Here is a 17951-nt window from a genome sequence, read left to right as displayed (position 1 = left end):
TTTCTCCTATATGGATACATGTAGTAGGAACTCTAAATCAAACACGGTTTCTCCTAGCTCTTTGAAACTTGACACAATAAAGTAGTTCCAAGTTCAATCTCTATTGTTTGTTTCCTATTGATGTAGCCCTAAGCAGAGACTGGCGCAAATCACTTTCATGGAAAGGGGTTGCGAAGGTTCCAAAAAACTACGAGTTTCCTGAATTCTCAGCACACATTTTTTCACTCAATCTGGATGACACTTTCAGGTAATGATCAGAACCCCAATCCCACTTGGCTCACCAAATTTCGTTCTTCTAGGTTAAACCGTTCGTTGGCAGTAACAGTTTTAATTTTTAGGTTTCACTTTGTTTTCTCCTATATGGGTACATGTAGTTGGAACTCTAAATCAAACACGGTTTGTGCTAGCTCTTTGAAACTTGACACAATAAAGTAGTTCCAAGTTCTATCTCTATGGTTTGTTTCCTATTGATGTAGCCCTAAGCAGAGACTGGCGCAAATCACTTCCATGGAAAAAGGTTGGCAAGCTTCAAAAATCTACGAGTTTCCTGTAATCTCAGCACACATTTTTTCACCCAATCTGGATGACACTTTCAGGTAATGATCAGTACCAAAATCCCACTTGGCTCAACAAACTTTGTTCTTCTAGGTTAAACCGTTCGTTGACAGTAACAGTTGTAATTTTTAGGTTTCACTCTGTTTTCTCCTATATGGATACATGTAGTTGGAACTCTAAATGAAAGACGGTTGTGCTAGCTCTTTGAAACTTGACACAATAAAGTAGTTCCAAGTTCTATCTCTATGGTTTGTTTCCTATTGATGTAGCCCTAAGCAGACACTGGCGCAAAACACTTTCATGGAAAGGGGTTGGAAAGCTTCCAAAAAACTACGAGTTTCCTGAAATCCCAGCACACACTTTTTCACCCAATCTTGATGACACTTTCAGGTAATGATCAGTACCCCAATCCCACTTGGCTCAACAAATTTCGTTCTTCTAGGTTACACCGTTCGTTGGCAGTAACAGTTTTAATTTTTAGGTTTCACTATGTTTTCTCCTATATGGATACATGTAGTTGGAACTCTAAATCAAACACGGTTTGTGCTAGCTCTTTGAAACTTGACACAATAAAGTGGTTCCAAGTTCTATCACTATGGTTTTTTTCCTATTGATGTAGCCCTAAGCAGAGACTGGCGCAAATCACTTTCATGGAAAGGGGTTGCCAAGCTTCCAAAAAACTACGATTTTTTGAAATCTCAGCACACATTTTTTCACCCAATCTGGATGACACTTTCAGGTAATGATCAGTACCCCAATCCCACTTGGCTCACCAAATTTCGTTCTTCTAGGTTAAACCGTTCGTTGGCAGTAACAGTTTTAATTTTTAGGTTTCACTCTGTTTTCTCCTATATGGATACATGTAGTTGGAACTCTAAATCAAAGACGGTTTGTGCTAGCTCTTTGAAACTTGACACAATAAAGTAGTTCCAAGTTCTATCTCTATGGTTTGCTTTCTATTGATGTAGACCTAAGCAGAGACTGGTGCAAATCACTTTCATGGAAAGGGGTTGCCAAGCTTCCAAAAAACTAGGAGTTTCCTGAAATATCAGCACACATTTTTTCACCCAAACTTGATGACACTTTCAGGTAATGATCTACCCCAATCCCACTTGGTCACCAAATTTCGTTCTTCTAGGTTAAACCGTTCGTTGGAATTAACAGTTTTAATTTTTAGGTTTCACTCTGTTTTCTCCTATATGGATACATGTAGTTGGAACTCTAAATCAAACACGGTTTGTGCTACCTCTTTGAAACTTGACACAATAAAGTAGTTCCAAGTTCTATCTCAATGGTTTGTTTCCTATTGATGTAGCCCTAAGCAGAGACTGGCGCAAAACACTTTCATGGAAAGGGGTTGGCAAGCTTCCAAAAAACTACGAGTTTCCTGAAATCTCAGCACACATTTTTTCACCCAATCTGGTTGACACTTTCAGGTAATGATCAGTACCCCAATCCCAATTGGCTCAACAAATTTCGTTCTTCTAGGTTAAACCGTTCGTTGGCAGTAACAGTTTTAATTTTTAGGTTTCACTCTGTTTTCTCCTATATGGATACATGTAGTTGGAACTCTAAATCAAACAGGGTTTGTACTAGCTCTTTGAAACTTGACACAATAAAGTAGTTCCAAGTTCTATCTCAATGGTTTGTTTCCTATTGATGTAGCCCTAAGCAGAGACTGGCGCAAAACACTTTCATGGAAAGGGGTTGGAAAGCTTCCAAAAAACTACGAGTTTCCTGAAATCTCAGCACACACTTATTCACCCAATCGTGATGACACTTTCAGGTAATGATCAGTACCCCAATCCCACTTGGCTCAACAAATTTCGTTCTTCTAGGTTACACCGTTCGTTGGCAGTAACAGTTTTAATTTTTAGGTTTCACTCTGTTTTCTCCTATATGGGTACATGTAGTTGGAACTCTAAATCAAACACGGTTTGTGCTAGCTCTTTGAAACTTGACACAATAAAGTAGTTCCAAGTTCTATCACTATGGTTTGTTTCCTATTGATGTAGCCCTAAGCAGAGACTGGCGCAAAACACTTTCATGGAAAGGGGTTGGCAAGCTTCCAAAAAACTACGAGTTTCCTGAAATCTAAGCACACACTTTTTCACCCAATCTTGATGACACTTTCAGGTAATGATCAGTACCCCAATCCCACTTGACTCAACAAATTTCGTTCTTCTAGGTTACACCGTTCGTTGGCAGTAACAGTTTTAATTTTTAGGTTTCACTCTGTTTTCTCCTATATGGTTACATGTAGTTGGAACTCTAAATCAAATACGGTTTGTGCTTGCTCTCTGAAACTTGACACAATAAAGTAGTTCCAAGTTCTATCTCTATGGATTGTTTCCTATTTATGTAGCCCTAAGCCGAGACTGGCACAAAACACTTTCATGGAAAGGGGTTGGCTAGCTCCCAAAAAACTACGAGTTTCCTGAAATCACAGCACACACTTTTTCACCCAATCTTGATGACACTTTCAGGTAATGATCAGTACCCCAATCCCACTTGGCTCAACAAATTTCGTTCTTCTAGGTTACACCGTTCGTTGGCAGTAACAGTTTTAATTTTTAGGTTTCACTCTGTTTTCTCCTATATGGGTACATGTAGTTGGAACTCTAAATCAAACACGGTTTGTGCTAGCTCTTTGAAACTTGACACAATAAAGTGGTTCCAAGTTCTATCACTATGGTTTTTTTCCTATTGATGTAGCCCTAAGCAGAGACTGGCGCAAATCACTTTCATGGAAAGGGGTTGCCAAGCTTCCAAAAAACTACGATTTTTTGAAATCTCAGCACACATTTTTTCACCCAATCTGGATGACACTATCAGGTAATGATCAGTACCCCAATCCCACTTGGCTCACCAAATTTCGTTCTTCTAGGTTAAACCGTTCGTTGGCAGTAACAGTTTTAATTTTTAGGTTTCACTCTGTTTTCTCCTATATGGATACATGTAGTTGGAACTCTAAAGCAAAGACGGTTTGTGCTAGCTCTTTGAAACTTGACACAATAAAGTAGTTCCAAGTTCTATCTCTATGGTTTGCTTTCTATTGATGTAGACCTAAGCAGAGACTGGTGCAAATCACTTTCATGGAAAAGGGTTGCCAAGCTTCCAAAAAACTACGAGTTTCCTGAAATATCAGCACACATTTTTTCCCCCAAACTTGATGACACTTTCAGGTAATGATCTACCCCAATCCCACTTGGTCAATAAATTTTGTTCTTCTAGGTTAAACCGTTCGTTGGCAGTAACAGTTTTAATTTTTAGGTTTCACTCTGTTTTCTCCTATATGGATACATGTAGTTGGAACTCTAAATCAAACACGGTTTGTGCTAGCTCTTTGAAACTTGACACAATAAAGTAGTTCCAAGTTCTATCTCTATGGTTTGTTTCCTATTGATGTAGCCCTAAGCAGAGCCTGGCGCAAAACACTTTCATGGAAAGGGGTTGGCAAGCTTCCAAAAAACTACGAGTTTCTTGAAATCACAGCACACACTTTTTCACCCAATCTTGATGACACTTTCAGGTAATGATCAGTACCCCAATCCCACTTGGCTCAACAAATTTCGTTCTTCTAGGTTACACCGTTCGTTGGCAGTAACAGTTTTAATTTTTAGGTTTCACTCTGTTTTCTCCTATATGGATACATGTAGTTGGAACTCTAAATCAAACACGGTTTGTGCTAGCTCTTTGAAACTTGACACAATAAAGTAGTTCCAAGTTCTATCTCTATGGTTTGTTTCCTATTGATGTAGCCCTAAGCAGAGACTGGCGCAAATCACTTTCATGGAAAGTGGTTGCCAAGCTTCCAAAAAACTACGAGTTTCCTGAAATCTCAGCACACATTTTTTCACCCAATCTGGATGACACTTTCAGGTACTGATCAGTACCCCAATCCCACTTTGCTCACCAAATTTTGTTATTCTTGGTTAAACCGTTTGTTGGCAGTAAGATATTTAATTTTTAGGTTTCACTCTGTTTTCTCCTATATGGATACATGTAGTTGGAACTCTAAATCAAAGACGGTTGTGCTAGCTCTTTGAAACTTGACACAATAAAGTAATTCCAAGTTCTATCTCTATGGTTTGTACCCTATTGATATATACCTAAGCAGAGACTGGCGCAAATCACTTTCATTGAAAGGGGTTGCCAAGTTTCCAAAAAACTACGAGTTTCCTGAAATCTCAGCACACATTTTTTCACCCAATCTGGATGACACTTTCAGGTAATTATCAGTACCCGAATCCCACTTGGCTCACCAAATTTCGTTCTTCTAGGTTAAACCGTTCGTTGACAGTAACAGTTTTAATTTTTAGGTTTCAATCTGTTTTCTCCTAAATGGATACACGTAGTTGGAACTCTAAATGAAACACGGTTTGTGCTAGCTCTTTGAAACTTGACACAATAAAGTAGTTCCAAGTTCAGTCTCAATGGTTTGTTTCCTATTGATGTATCCCTAAGCAGAGACAGGCACAAATCACTTTCATGGAAAGAGGTTGCCAAGCTTCCAAATAACTACGAGTTTCCTGAAATCTCAGCACACATTTTTTCACCCAATCTGGATGACACTTTCAGGTAATTATCAGTACCCCAATCTCACTTTGCTCACCAAATTTAGTTATTCTTGGTTAAACCGTTCGTTGGCAGTAAGAGATTTAATTTTTAGGTTTCACTCTGTTTTCTCCTATATGGATACATGTAGTTGGAACTCTAAATCAAACACGGTTTGTGCTAGCTCTTTGAAACTTGACACAATAAAGTAGTTCCAAGTTCAATCTCTATGGTTTGTTTCCTATTGATGTAGCCCTAAGCAGAGACTGGCGCAAATCCCTTTCATGGAAAGGGGTTGCGAAGCTTCCAAAAAACTACGAGTTTCCTGAATTCTCAGCACACATTTTTTCACCCAATCTGGATGACACTTTCAGGTAATGATCAGAACCCCAATCCCACTTGGCTCACCAAATTTCGTTCTTCTAGGTTAAACCGTTCGTTGGAAGTAACAGTTTTAATTTTTAGGTTTCACTCTGTTTTCTCCTATATGGGTACATGTATTTGGAACTCTAAATCAAAGACGGTTGTGCTAGCTCTTTGAAACTTGACACAATAAAGTAGTTCCAAGTTCTATCTCTATGGTTTGTTTCCTATTGATGTAGCCCTAAGCAGAGACTGGCGCAAAACACTTTCATGGAAAGGGGTTGGCAAGCTTCCAAAAAACTACGAGTTTCCTGAAATCACAGCACACACTTTTTCACCCAATCTTGATGACACTTTCAGGTAATGATCAGTACCCCAATCACACTTGGCTCAACAAATTTCGTTCTTTTAGGTTACACCGTTCGTTGGCAGTAACAGTTTTAATTTTTAGGTTTCACTCTGTTTTCTCCTATATGGATACATATAGTTGGAAATCTAAATCAAACACGGTTTGTGCTAGCTCTTTGAAACTTGACACAATAAAGTAGTTCCAAGTTCTATCTCTATGGTTTGTTTCCTATTGATGTAGCCCTAAGCAGAGACTGGCGCAAAACACTTTCATGGAAAGGGGTTGCCAAGCTTCCAAAAAACTACGAGTTTCCTGAAATACCAGCACACACTTTTTCACCCAATCTTGATGACACTTTCAGGTAATGATCAGTACCCCAATCCCACTTGGCTCAACAAATTTCGTTCTACTAGGTTACACCGTTCTTTGGCAGTAACAGTTTTAATTTTTAGGTTTCACTCTGTTTTCTCCGATATGGGTACATGTAGTTGGAACTCTAAATCAAACTCGGTTTGTGCTAGCTCTTTGAAACTTGACACAATAAAGTAGTTCCAAGTTCTATCTCTATGGATTGTTTCAATTGATGTATCCCTAAGCAGAGACTGGCACAAAACACTTTCATGGAAAGGGGGTGGCTAGCTTCCAGAAAACTACGAGTTTCCTGAAATCACAGCACACACTTTTTCAACCAATCTTGATGACACTTTCATGTAATGATCAGTACCCCATTCCCACTTGGCTCAACAAATTTCGTTCTTCTAGGTTACACCGTTCGTTGGCAGTAACAGTTTTAATTTTTAGGTTTCACTCTGTTTTCTCCTATATGGGTACATGTAGTTGGAACTCTAAATCAAACACGGTTTGTGCTAGCTCTATGAAACTTGACACAATAAAGTAGTTCCAAGTTCTATCACTATGGTTTTTTTCCTATTGATGTAGCCCTAAGCAGAGACTGGCGCAAATCACTTTCATGGAAAGAAGTTGCCAAGCTTCCAAAAAACTACGATTTTTTGAAATCTCAGCACACATTTTTTCACCCAATCTGGATGACACTTTCAGGTAATGATCAGTACCCCAATCCCACTTGGCTCACGAAATTTCGTTCTTCTAGTTTAAACCGTACGTTGGCAGTAACAGTTTTAATTTTTAGGTTTCACTCTGTTTTCTCCTATATGGATACATGTAGTTGGAACTCTAAATCAAACACGGTTTGTGCTAGCTCTTTGAAACTTGACACAATAAAGTAGTTCCAAGTTCTATCTCTATGGTTTGTTTCCTATTGATGTAGCCCTTAGCAGAGACTGGCGCAAATCACTTTCGTGGATAGGGGTTGCCAAGCTTCCAAAAAACTACCAGTTTCCTGAAATCTCAGCACACATTTTTTCACCCAATCTGGATGACACTTTCAGGTAATGATCAGTACCAAAATCCCACTTGGCTCAACAAACTTTGTTCTTCTAGGTTAAACCGTTCGTTGACAGTAACAGTTGTAATTTTTAGGTTTCACTCTGTTTTCTCCTATATGGGTACATGTATTTGGAACTCTAAATGAAAGACGGTTGTGCTAGCTCTTTGAAACTTGACACAATAAAGTAGTTCCAAGTTCTATCTCTATGGTTTGTTTCCTATTGATGTAGCCCTAAGCAGACACTGGCGCAAAACACTTTCATGGAAAGGGGTTGGAAAGCTTCCAAAAAACTACGAGTTTCCTGAAATCCCAGCACACACTTTTTCACCCAATCTTGATGACACTTTCAGGTAATGATCAGTACCCCAATCCCACTTGGCTCAACAAATTTCGTTCTTCTAGGTTACACCGTTCGTTGGCAGTAACAGTTTTAATTTTTAGGTTTCACTATGTTTTCTCCTATATGGATACATGTAGTTGGAACTCTAAATCAAACACGGTTTGTGCTAGCTCTTTGAAACTTGACACAATAAAGTGGTTCCAAGTTCTATCACTATGGTTTTTTTCCTATTGATGTAGCCCTAAGCAGAGACTGGCGCAAATCACTTTCATGGAAAGGGGTTGCCAAGCTTCCAAAAAACTACGATTTTTTGAAATCTCAGCACACATTTTTTCACCCAATCTGGATGACACTTTCAGGTAATGATCAGTACCCCAATCCCACTTGGCTCACCAAATTTCGTTCTTCTAGGTTAAACCGTTCGTTGGCAGTAACAGTTTTAATTTTTAGGTTTCACTCTGTTTTCTCCTATATGGATACATGTAGTTGGAACTCTAAATCAAAGACGGTTTGTGCTAGCTCTTTGAAACTTGACACAATAAAGTAGTTCCAAGTTCTATCTCTATGGTTTGCTTTCTATTGATGTAGACCTAAGCAGAGACTGGTGCAAATCACTTTCATGGAAAGGGGTTGCCAAGCTTCCAAAAAACTAGGAGTTTCCTGAAATATCAGCACACATTTTTTCACCCAAACTTGATGACACTTTCAGGTAATGATCTACCCCAATCCCACTTGGTCACCAAATTTCGTTCTTCTAGGTTAAACCGTTCGTTGGAATTAACAGTTTTAATTTTTAGGTTTCACTCTGTTTTCTCCTATATGGATACATGTAGTTGGAACTCTAAATCAAACACGGTTTGTGCTACCTCTTTGAAACTTGACACAATAAAGTAGTTCCAAGTTCTATCTCAATGGTTTGTTTCCTATTGATGTAGCCCTAAGCAGAGACTGGCGCAAAACACTTTCATGGAAAAGGGTTGGCAAGCTTCCAAAAAACTACGAGTTTCCTGAAATCTCAGCACACATTTTTTCACCCAATCTGGTTGACACTTTCAGGTAATGATCAGTACCCCAATCCCAATTGGCTCAACAAATTTCGTTCTTCTAGGTTAAACCGTTCGTTGGCAGTAACAGTTTTAATTTTTAGGTTTCACTCTGTTTTCTCCTATATGGATACATGTAGTTGGAACTCTAAATCAAACAGGGTTTGTACTAGCTCTTTGAAACTTGACACAATAAAGTAGTTCCAAGTTCTATCTCTATGGTTTGTTTCCTATTGATGTAGCCCTAAACAGACACTGGCGCAATACACTTTCATGGAAAGGGGTTGGAAAGCTTCCAAAAAACTACGAGTTTCCTGAAATCTCAGCACACACTTATTCACCCAATCTTGATGACACTTTCATGTAATGATCAGTACCCCAATCCCACTTGGCTCAACAAATTTCGTTCTTCTAGGTTAAACCGTTCGTTGGCAGTAACAGTTTTAATTTTTAGGTTTCACTCTGTTTTCTCCTATATGGGTACATGTAGTTGGAACTCTAAATCAAACACGGTTTGTGCTAGCTCTATGAAACTTGACACAATAAAGTAGTTCCAAGTTCTATCACTATGGTTTTTTTCCTATTGATGTAGCCCTAAGCAGAGACTGGCGCAAATCACTTTCATGGAAAGAAGTTGCCAAGCTTCCAAAAAACTACGATTTTTTGAAATCTCAGCACACATTTTTTCACCCAATCAGGATGACACTTTCAGGTAATGATCAGTACCCCAATCCCACTTGGCTCACCAAATTTCGTTCTTCTAGTTTAAACCGTACGTTGGCAGTAACAGTTTAAATTTTTAGGTTTCACTCTGTTTTCTCCTATATGGATACATGTAGTTGGAACTCTAAATCAAACACGGTTTGTGCTAGCTCTTTGAAACTTGACACAATAAAGTAGTTCCAAGTTCTATCTCTATGGTTTGTTTCCTATTGATGTAGCCCTTAGCAGAGACTGGCGCAAAACACTTTCATGGAAAGGGGTTGCCAAGCTTCCAAAAAACTACCAGTTTCCTGAAATCCCAGCACACATTTTTTCACCCAATCTGGATGACACTTTGAGGTAATGATCAGTACCCCAATCCCAATTGACTCACCAAATTTCGTTCTTCTAGGTTAAACCGTTCGTTGGCAGTAACAGTTTTAATTTTTAGGTTTCACTCTTTTTTCTCCTATATGGATACATGTATTTGGAAATCTAAATCAAACACGGTTTGTGCTAGCTCTTTGAAACTTGTCACAATAAAGTAATTCCAAGTTCTATCTCTATGGTTTGTTTCCTAATGATGTATCCCTAACAGAGACTGGCGCAAATCATTTTCATTGAAAGGGGTTGCCAAGTTTCCAAAAAACTACGAGTTTCCTGAAATCTCAGCACACATTTTTTCACCCAATCTGGATGACTCTTTCAGGTAATGATCAGTACCCCAATCCCACTTTGCTCACCAAATTTCGTTATTCTTGGTTAAACAGTTCGTTGGCAGTAAGAGATTTAATTTTTAGGTTTCACTCTGTTTTCTCCTATATGGATACATGTAGTAGGAACTCTAAATCAAACACGGTTTCTCCTAGCTCTTTGAAACTTGACACAATAAAGTAGTTCCAAGTTCAATCTCTATTGTTTGTTTCCTATTGATGTAGCCCTAAGCAGAGACTGGCGCAAATCACTTTCATGGAAAGGGGTTGCGAAGGTTCCAAAAAACTACGAGTTTCCTGAATTCTCAGCACACATTTTTTCACTGAATCTGGATGACACTTTCAGGTAATGATCAGAACCCCAATCCCACTTGGCTCACCAAATTTCGTTCTTCTAGGTTAAACCGTTCGTTGGCAGTAACAGTTTTAATTTTTAGGTTTCACTCTGTTTTCTCCTATATGGGTACATGTATTTGGAACTCTAAATCAAAGACGGTTGTGCTAGTTCTTTGAAACTTGACACAATAAAGTAGTTCCAAGTTCTATCTCTATGGTTTGTTTCCTATTGATGTAGCCCTAAGCAGAGACAGGCGCAAAACACTTTCATGGAAAGGGGTTGGCAAGCTTCCAAAAAACTACGAGTTTCCTGAAATCTCAGTACGCACTTTTTCACCCAATCTTGATGACACTTTCAGGTAATGATCAGTACCACAATCCCACTTGGCTCAACAAATTTCGTTCTTCTAGGTTAAACCGTTCGTTGGCAGTAACAGTTTTATTTTTTAGGTTTCACTTTGTTTTCTCCGATATGGGTACATGTAGTTGGAACTCTAAATCAAACACGGTTTGTGCTAGCTCTTTGAAACTTGACACAATAAAGTAGTTCCAAGTTCTATCTCTATGGTTCGTTTCCTATTGATGTAGCCCTAAGCAGAGACTGGCGCAAATCACTTCCATGGAAAAAGGTTGGCAAGCTTCCAAAAATCTACGAGTTTCCTGTAATCTCAGCACACATTTTTTCACCCAATCTGGATGACACTTTCAGGTAATGATCAGTACCAAAATCCCACTTGGCTCAACAAATTTTGTTCTTCTAGGTTAAACCCTTCGTTGACAGTAACAGTTGTAATTTTTAGGTTTCACTCTGTTTTCTCCTATATGGGTACATGTATTTGGAACTCTAAATGAAAGACGGTTGTGCTAGCTCTTTGAAACTTGACACAATAAAGTAGTTCCAAGTTCTATCTCTATGGTTTGTTTCCTATTGATGTAGCCCTAAGCAGACACTGGCGCAAAACACTTTCATGGAAAGGGGTTGGAAAGCTTCCAAAAAACTACGAGTTTCCTGAAATATCAGCACACATTTTTTCACCCAAACTTGATGACACTTTCAGGTAATGATCTACCCCAATCCCACTTTGTCACCAAATTTCGTTCTTCTAGGTTAAACCATTCGTTGGCAGTAACAGTTTTAATTTTTAGGTTTCACTCTGTTTTCTCCTATATGGATACATGTAGTTGGAACTCTAAATCAAACACGGTTTGTGCTAGCTCTTTGAAACTTGACACAATAAAGTAGTTCCAAGTTCTATCTCTATGGTTTGTTTCCTATTGATGTAGCCCTAAGCAGAGACTGGCGCAAAACACTTTCATGGAAAGGGGTTGGCAAGCTTCCAAAAAACTACGAGTTTCCTGAAATCTCAGCACACATTTTTTCACCCAATCTGGTTGACACTTTCAGGTAATGATCAGTATCCAAATCCCAATTGGCTCACCAAATTTCGTTCTTCTAGGTTAAACCGTTCGTTGGCAGTAACAGTTTTAATTTTTAGGTTTCACTCTGTTTTCTCCTATATGGATACATGTAGTTGGAACTCTAAATCAAACACGGTTTGTGGTAGCTCTTTGAAACTTGACACAATAAAGTGGTTCCAAGTTCTATCACTATGGTTTTTTTCCTATTGATGTAGCCCTAAGCAGAGACTGGCGCAAATCACTTTCATGGAAAGGGGTTGCCAAGCTTCCAAAAAACTACGATTTTTTGAAATCTCAGCACACATTTTTTCACCCAATCTGGATGACACTTTCAGGTAATGATCAGTACCCCAATCCCACTTGGCTCACCAAATTTCGTTCTTCTAGGTTAAACCGTTCGTTGGCAGTAACAGTTTTAATTTTTAGGTTTCACTCTGTTTTCTCCTATATGGATACATGTAGTTGGAACTCTAAATCAAAGACGGTTTGTGCTAGCTCTTTGAAACTTGACACAATAAAGTAGTTCCAAGTTCTATCTCTATGGTTTGCTTTCTATTGATGTAGACCTAAGCAGAGACTGGAGCAAATCACTTTCATGGAAAGGGGTTGCCAAGCTTCCAAAAAACTACGAGTTTCCTGAAATATCAGCACACATTTTTTCACCCATACTTGATGACACTTTCAGGTAATGATCTACCCCAATCCCACTTGGTCACCAAATTTCGTTCTTCTAGGTTAAACCGTTCGTTGGCAGTAACAGTTTTAATTTTTAGGTTTCACTCTGTTTTCTCCTATATGGATACATGTAGTTGGAACTCTAAATCAAACACGGTTTGTGCTAGCTCTTTGAAACTTGACACAATAAAGTAGTTCCAAGTTCTATCTCTATGGTTTGTTTCCTATTGATGTAGCCCTAAGCAGAGACTGGCGCAAAACACTTTCATGGAAAGGGGTTGGCAAGCTTCCAAAAAACTACGAGTTTCTTGAAATCACAGCACACAATTTTTCACCCAATCTGGATGACACTTTCAGGTAATGATCAGTACCCCAATCCCAATTGGCTCACCAAATTTCGTTCTTCTAGGTTAAACCGTTCGTTGGCAGTAACAGTTTTAATTTTTAGGTTTCACTCTGTTTTCTCCTATATGGATACATGTAGTTGGAACTCTAAATCAAACAGGGTTTGTACTAGCTCTTTGAAACTTGACACAATAAAGTAGTTCCAAGTTCTATCTCTATGGTTTGTTTCCTATTGATGTAGCCCTAAACAGACACTGGCGCAAAACACTTTCATGGAAAGGGGTTGGAAAGCTTCCAAAAAACTACGAGTTTCCTGAAATCCCAGCACACACTTTTTCACCCAATCTTGATGACACTTTCAGGTAATGATCAGTATCCCAATCCCACTTGGCTCAACAAATTTCGTTCTTCTAGGTTACACCGTTCGTTGGCAGTAACAGTTTTAATTTTTATGTTTCACTCTGTTTTCTCCTATATGGGTACATGTAGTTGGAACTCTAAATCAAATACGGTTTGTGCTAGCTCTCTGAAACTTGACACAATAAAGTAGTTCCAAGTTCTATCTCTATGGATTGTTTCCTATTGATGTAGCCCTAAGCAGAGACTGGCACAAAACACTTTCATCGAAAGGGGTTGGATAGCTTCCAAAAAACTACGAGTTTCCTGAAATATCAGCACACATTTTTTCACCCAAACTTGATGACACTTTCAGGTAATGATCAGTACCCCAATCCCACTTGGTCACCAAATTTCGTTCTTCTAGGTTAAACCGTTCGTTGGCAGTAACAGTTTTAATTTTTAGGTTTCACTCTGTTTTCTCCTATATGGATACATGTAGTTGGAACTCTAAATCAAACACGGTTTGTGCTAGCTGTTTGAAACTTGACACAATAAAGTAGTTCCAAGTTCTATCTCTATGGTTTGTTTCCTATTGATGTAGCCCTTAGCAGAGACTGGCGCAAAACACTTTCATGGAAAGGGGTTGCCAAGCTTCCAAAAAACTACCAGTTTCCTGAAATCCCAGCACACATTTTTTCACCCAATCTGGATGACACTTTCAAGTAAAGATCAGTACCCTAATCCCACTTGGCTCACCAAATTTCGTTCTTCTAGTTTAAACCGTTCGTTGGCAGTAACAGTTTTAATTTTTAGGTTTCACTCTGTTTTCTCCTATATGGATACATGTAGTTGGAACTCTAAATCAAACAGGGTTTGTACTAGCTCTTTGAAACTTGACACAATAAAGTAGTTCCAAGTTCTATCTCTATGGTTTGTTTCCTATTGATATAGCCCTAAGCAGAGACTGACGAAAACATTCATATAAAGGGGTTCGAAAGCTTCCAAAAAACTACGAGTTTCCTGAAATCTCAGCACACACTTTTTCACCCAATCTTGATGACAATTTCAGGTAATGATCAGTACCCCAATCCCACTTGGCTCACCAAATTTCGTTCTTCTAGGTTACACCGTTCGTTGGCAGTAACAGTTTTAATTTTTAGATTTCACTCTGTTTTCTTCTATATGGGTACATGTAGTTGGAACTCTAAATCAAACACGGTTTTTGCTAGCTCTTTGAAACTTGACACAGTAAAGTAGTTCCAAGTTCTATCACTATGGTTTGTTTCCTATTGATGTAGCCCTAAGCAGAGACTGGTGCAAATCACTTTCATGGAAAGGGGTTGGCAAGCTTCCAAAAAACTACGAGTTTCCTGAAATATCAGCACACATTTTTTCACCCAATCTGGATGACACTTTCAGGTAATGATCAGTACCCCAATCCCACTTGGCTCACCAAATTTCGTTCTTCTAGGATAAACCGTTCGTTGGCAGTAACAGTTTTAATTTTTAGGTTTCACTCTGATTTCTCCTATATGGATACATGTAGTTGGAACTCTAAATCAAAGACGGTTTGTGCTAGCTCTTTGAAACTTAACACAATAAAGCAGTTCCAAGTTCTATCTCTATGGTTTGTTTCCTATTGATGTAGCCCTAAACAGAGACTGGCGCAAATCACTTTCATGGAAAGGGGTTGCCAAGCTTCCAAAAATCTACGAATTTCCTGAAATCTCAGCACACATTTTTTCATCCAATCTTGATGACACTTTTAGGTAATGATCAGAACCAAAATCCCTCTTGGCTCACCAAATTTCGTTCTTCTAGGTTAAATCATTCGTTGCCAGTAACAGTTTTAATTTTTAGGTTTCACTCTTTTTTCTCCTATATGGATACATGTAGTTGGAAATCTAAATCAAACACGGTTTGTGTTAGCTCTTTGAAACTTGACACAATAAACTAATTCCAAGTTCTATCTCTATGATTTGTTTCCTATTGATGTATCCCTAAGCAGAGACTGGCGCAAATCACTTTCATTGAAAGGGGTTGCCAAGTTTCCAAAAAACTACGAGTTACCTGAAATCTCAGCACACATTTTTTCACCCAATCTGGATGACACTTTCAGGTAATGATCAGTACCCGAATCCCACTTGGCTCACCAAATTTCGTTATTCTTGGTTAAACCGTTGGTTTGCAGTAAGAGATTTACTTTTTAGGTTTCACTCTGTTTTCTCCTATATGGATACATGTAGTTGGAACTCTAAATCAAACACGGTTTGTGCTAGCTCTTTGAAACTTGACACAATAAAGTAGTTCCAAGTTCAATCTCTATGGTTTGTTTCCTATTGATGTAGCCCTAAGCAGAGACTGGCGCAAATCACTTTCATGGAATGGGGTTGCGAAGCTTCCAAAAAACTACGAGTTTCCTGAATTCTCAGCACACATTTTTTCACCCAATCTGGATGACACATTCAGGTAATGATCAGAACCCCATTCCCACTTGGCTCACCAAATTTCATTCTTCTAGGTTAAACCGTTCGTTGGCAGTAACAGTTTTAATTTATAGGTTTCACTCTGTTTTCTCCTATATGGATACATGTAGTTGGAACTCTAAATCAAACACGGTTTGTGCTAGCTCTTTGAAACTTGACACAATAAAGTAGTTCCAAGTTCAATCTCTATGGTTTGTTTCCTATTGATGTATCCCTAAGCAGAGACAGGCACAAATCACTTTCATGGAAAGGGGTTGCCAAGCTTCCAAAAAACTACGAGTTTCCTGAAATATCAGCACACATTTTTTCACCCAATCTGCATGACACTTTCAGGTAATTATCAGTACCGCAATCTCACTTTGCTCACCAAATTTCGTTATTCTTGGTTAAACCGTTCGTTGGCAGTAAGAGATTTAATTTTTAGGTTTCACTCTGTTTTCTCCTATATGGATACATGTAGTTGGAACTCTAAATCAAACACGGTTTGTGCTAGCTCTTTGAAACCTGACACAATAAAATAGTTCCAAGTTCAATCTCTATGGTTTGTTTCCTATTGATGTAGCCCTAAGCAGAGACTGGCGCAAATCCCTTTCATGGAAAGGGGTTGGGAAGCTTCCAAAAAACTACGAGTTTCCTGAAATCTCAGCACACACTTTTTCACCCAATCTTGATGACACTTTCAGGTAATGATCAGTACCCCAATCCCACTTGGCCTCAACAAATTTCGTTCTACTAGGTTACACCGTTCGTTGGCAGTAACAGTTTTAATTTTTAGGTTTCACTCTGTTTTCTCCTATATGGGTACATGTAGTTGGAACTCTAAATCAAACTCGGTTTGTGCTAGCTCTTTGAAACTTGACACAATAAAGTAGTTCCAAGTTCTATCTCTATGGATTGTTTCCTATTGATGTATCCCTAAGCAGAGACTGGCACAAAACACTTTCATGGAAAGGGGTTGGCTAGCTTCCAAAAAACTACGAGTTTCCTGAAATCACAGCACACACTTTTTCACCCAATCTTGATGACACTTTCATGTAATGATCAGTACCCCAATCCCACTTGGCTCAACAAATTTTGTTCTTCTAGGTTACACCGTTCGTTGGCAGTAACAGTTTTAATTTTTAGGTTTCACTCTGTTTTCTCCTATATGGGTACATGTAGTTGGAACTCTAAATCATACACGGTTTGTGCTAGCTCTTTGAAACTTGACACAATAAAGTAGTTCCAAGTTCTATCACTATGTTTTTTTTCCTATTGATGTAGCCCTAAGCAGAGAATGGCGCAAATCACTTTCATGGAAAGGGGTTGGCAAGCTTCCAAAAAACTACGAGTTTCCTGAAATCTCAGCACACATTTTTTCACCCAATCTGGATGACACTTTCAGGTAATGATCAGTACCCCAATCCCACTTGGCTCACCGAATTTCGTTCTTCTAGGTTAAACCGTTCGTTGGCAGTAACAGTTTTAATTTTTAGATTTCACTCTGTTTTCTCATATATAGATACATGTAGTTGGAACTCTAAATCAAACAGGGTTTGTACTAGCTCTTTGAAACTTGACACAATAAAGTAGTTCCAAGTTCTATCTCTATGGTTTGTTTCCTATTGATGTAGCCCTAAGCAGAGAATGGCGCAAATCACGTTCATGGAAAGGTGTTGCGAAGCTTCCAAAAAACTACGAGTTTCCTGAAATCTCAGCACACATTTTTTTACCCAATCTGGATGACACTTTCAAGTAATGATCAGTACCCCAATCCCACTTGGCTCACCAAATTTCGTTCTTCTAGATTAAACCGTTCGTTGGCAGTAACAGTTTTAATTTTTAGGTTTCACTCTGTTTTCTCCTATATGGATACATGTAGTTGGAACTCTAAATCAAACAGGGTTTGTACTAGCTCTTTGAAACTTGACACAATAAAGTAGTTCCAAGTTCTATCTCTATGGTTTGTTTCCTATTGATGTAGCCCTAAGCAGAGACTGGCGAAAATCACTTTCATAAAAAGGGGTTGCCAAGCTTCCAAAAAACTACGAGTTTCCTGAAATCTCAGCACATATTTTTTCACCCAATCTGGATGACTCTTTCAGGTAATGATCAGTACCCCAATCCCACTTGGCTCACCAAATTTCGTTCTTCTAGGTTAAAACGTTCGTTGGCATTAACAGTTTTAATTTTTAGGTATCACTCTATTTTCTCCGATACGGATACATATAGTTGGAACTCTAAATCAAACACGGTTTGTGCTAGCTCTTTGAAACGTGACAAAATAAAGTAGTTCAAAGTTCTATCTCTATGGTTTGTTTCCTATTGATGTAGCCCTAAGC

Source organism: Spermophilus citellus (genome assembly GCF_964194105.1).
Source record: "Spermophilus citellus genome assembly, chromosome: 14".
Classification (NCBI taxonomy): domain Eukaryota; kingdom Metazoa; phylum Chordata; class Mammalia; order Rodentia; family Sciuridae; genus Spermophilus; species Spermophilus citellus.
This window is presented reverse-complemented; position numbering follows the sequence as displayed.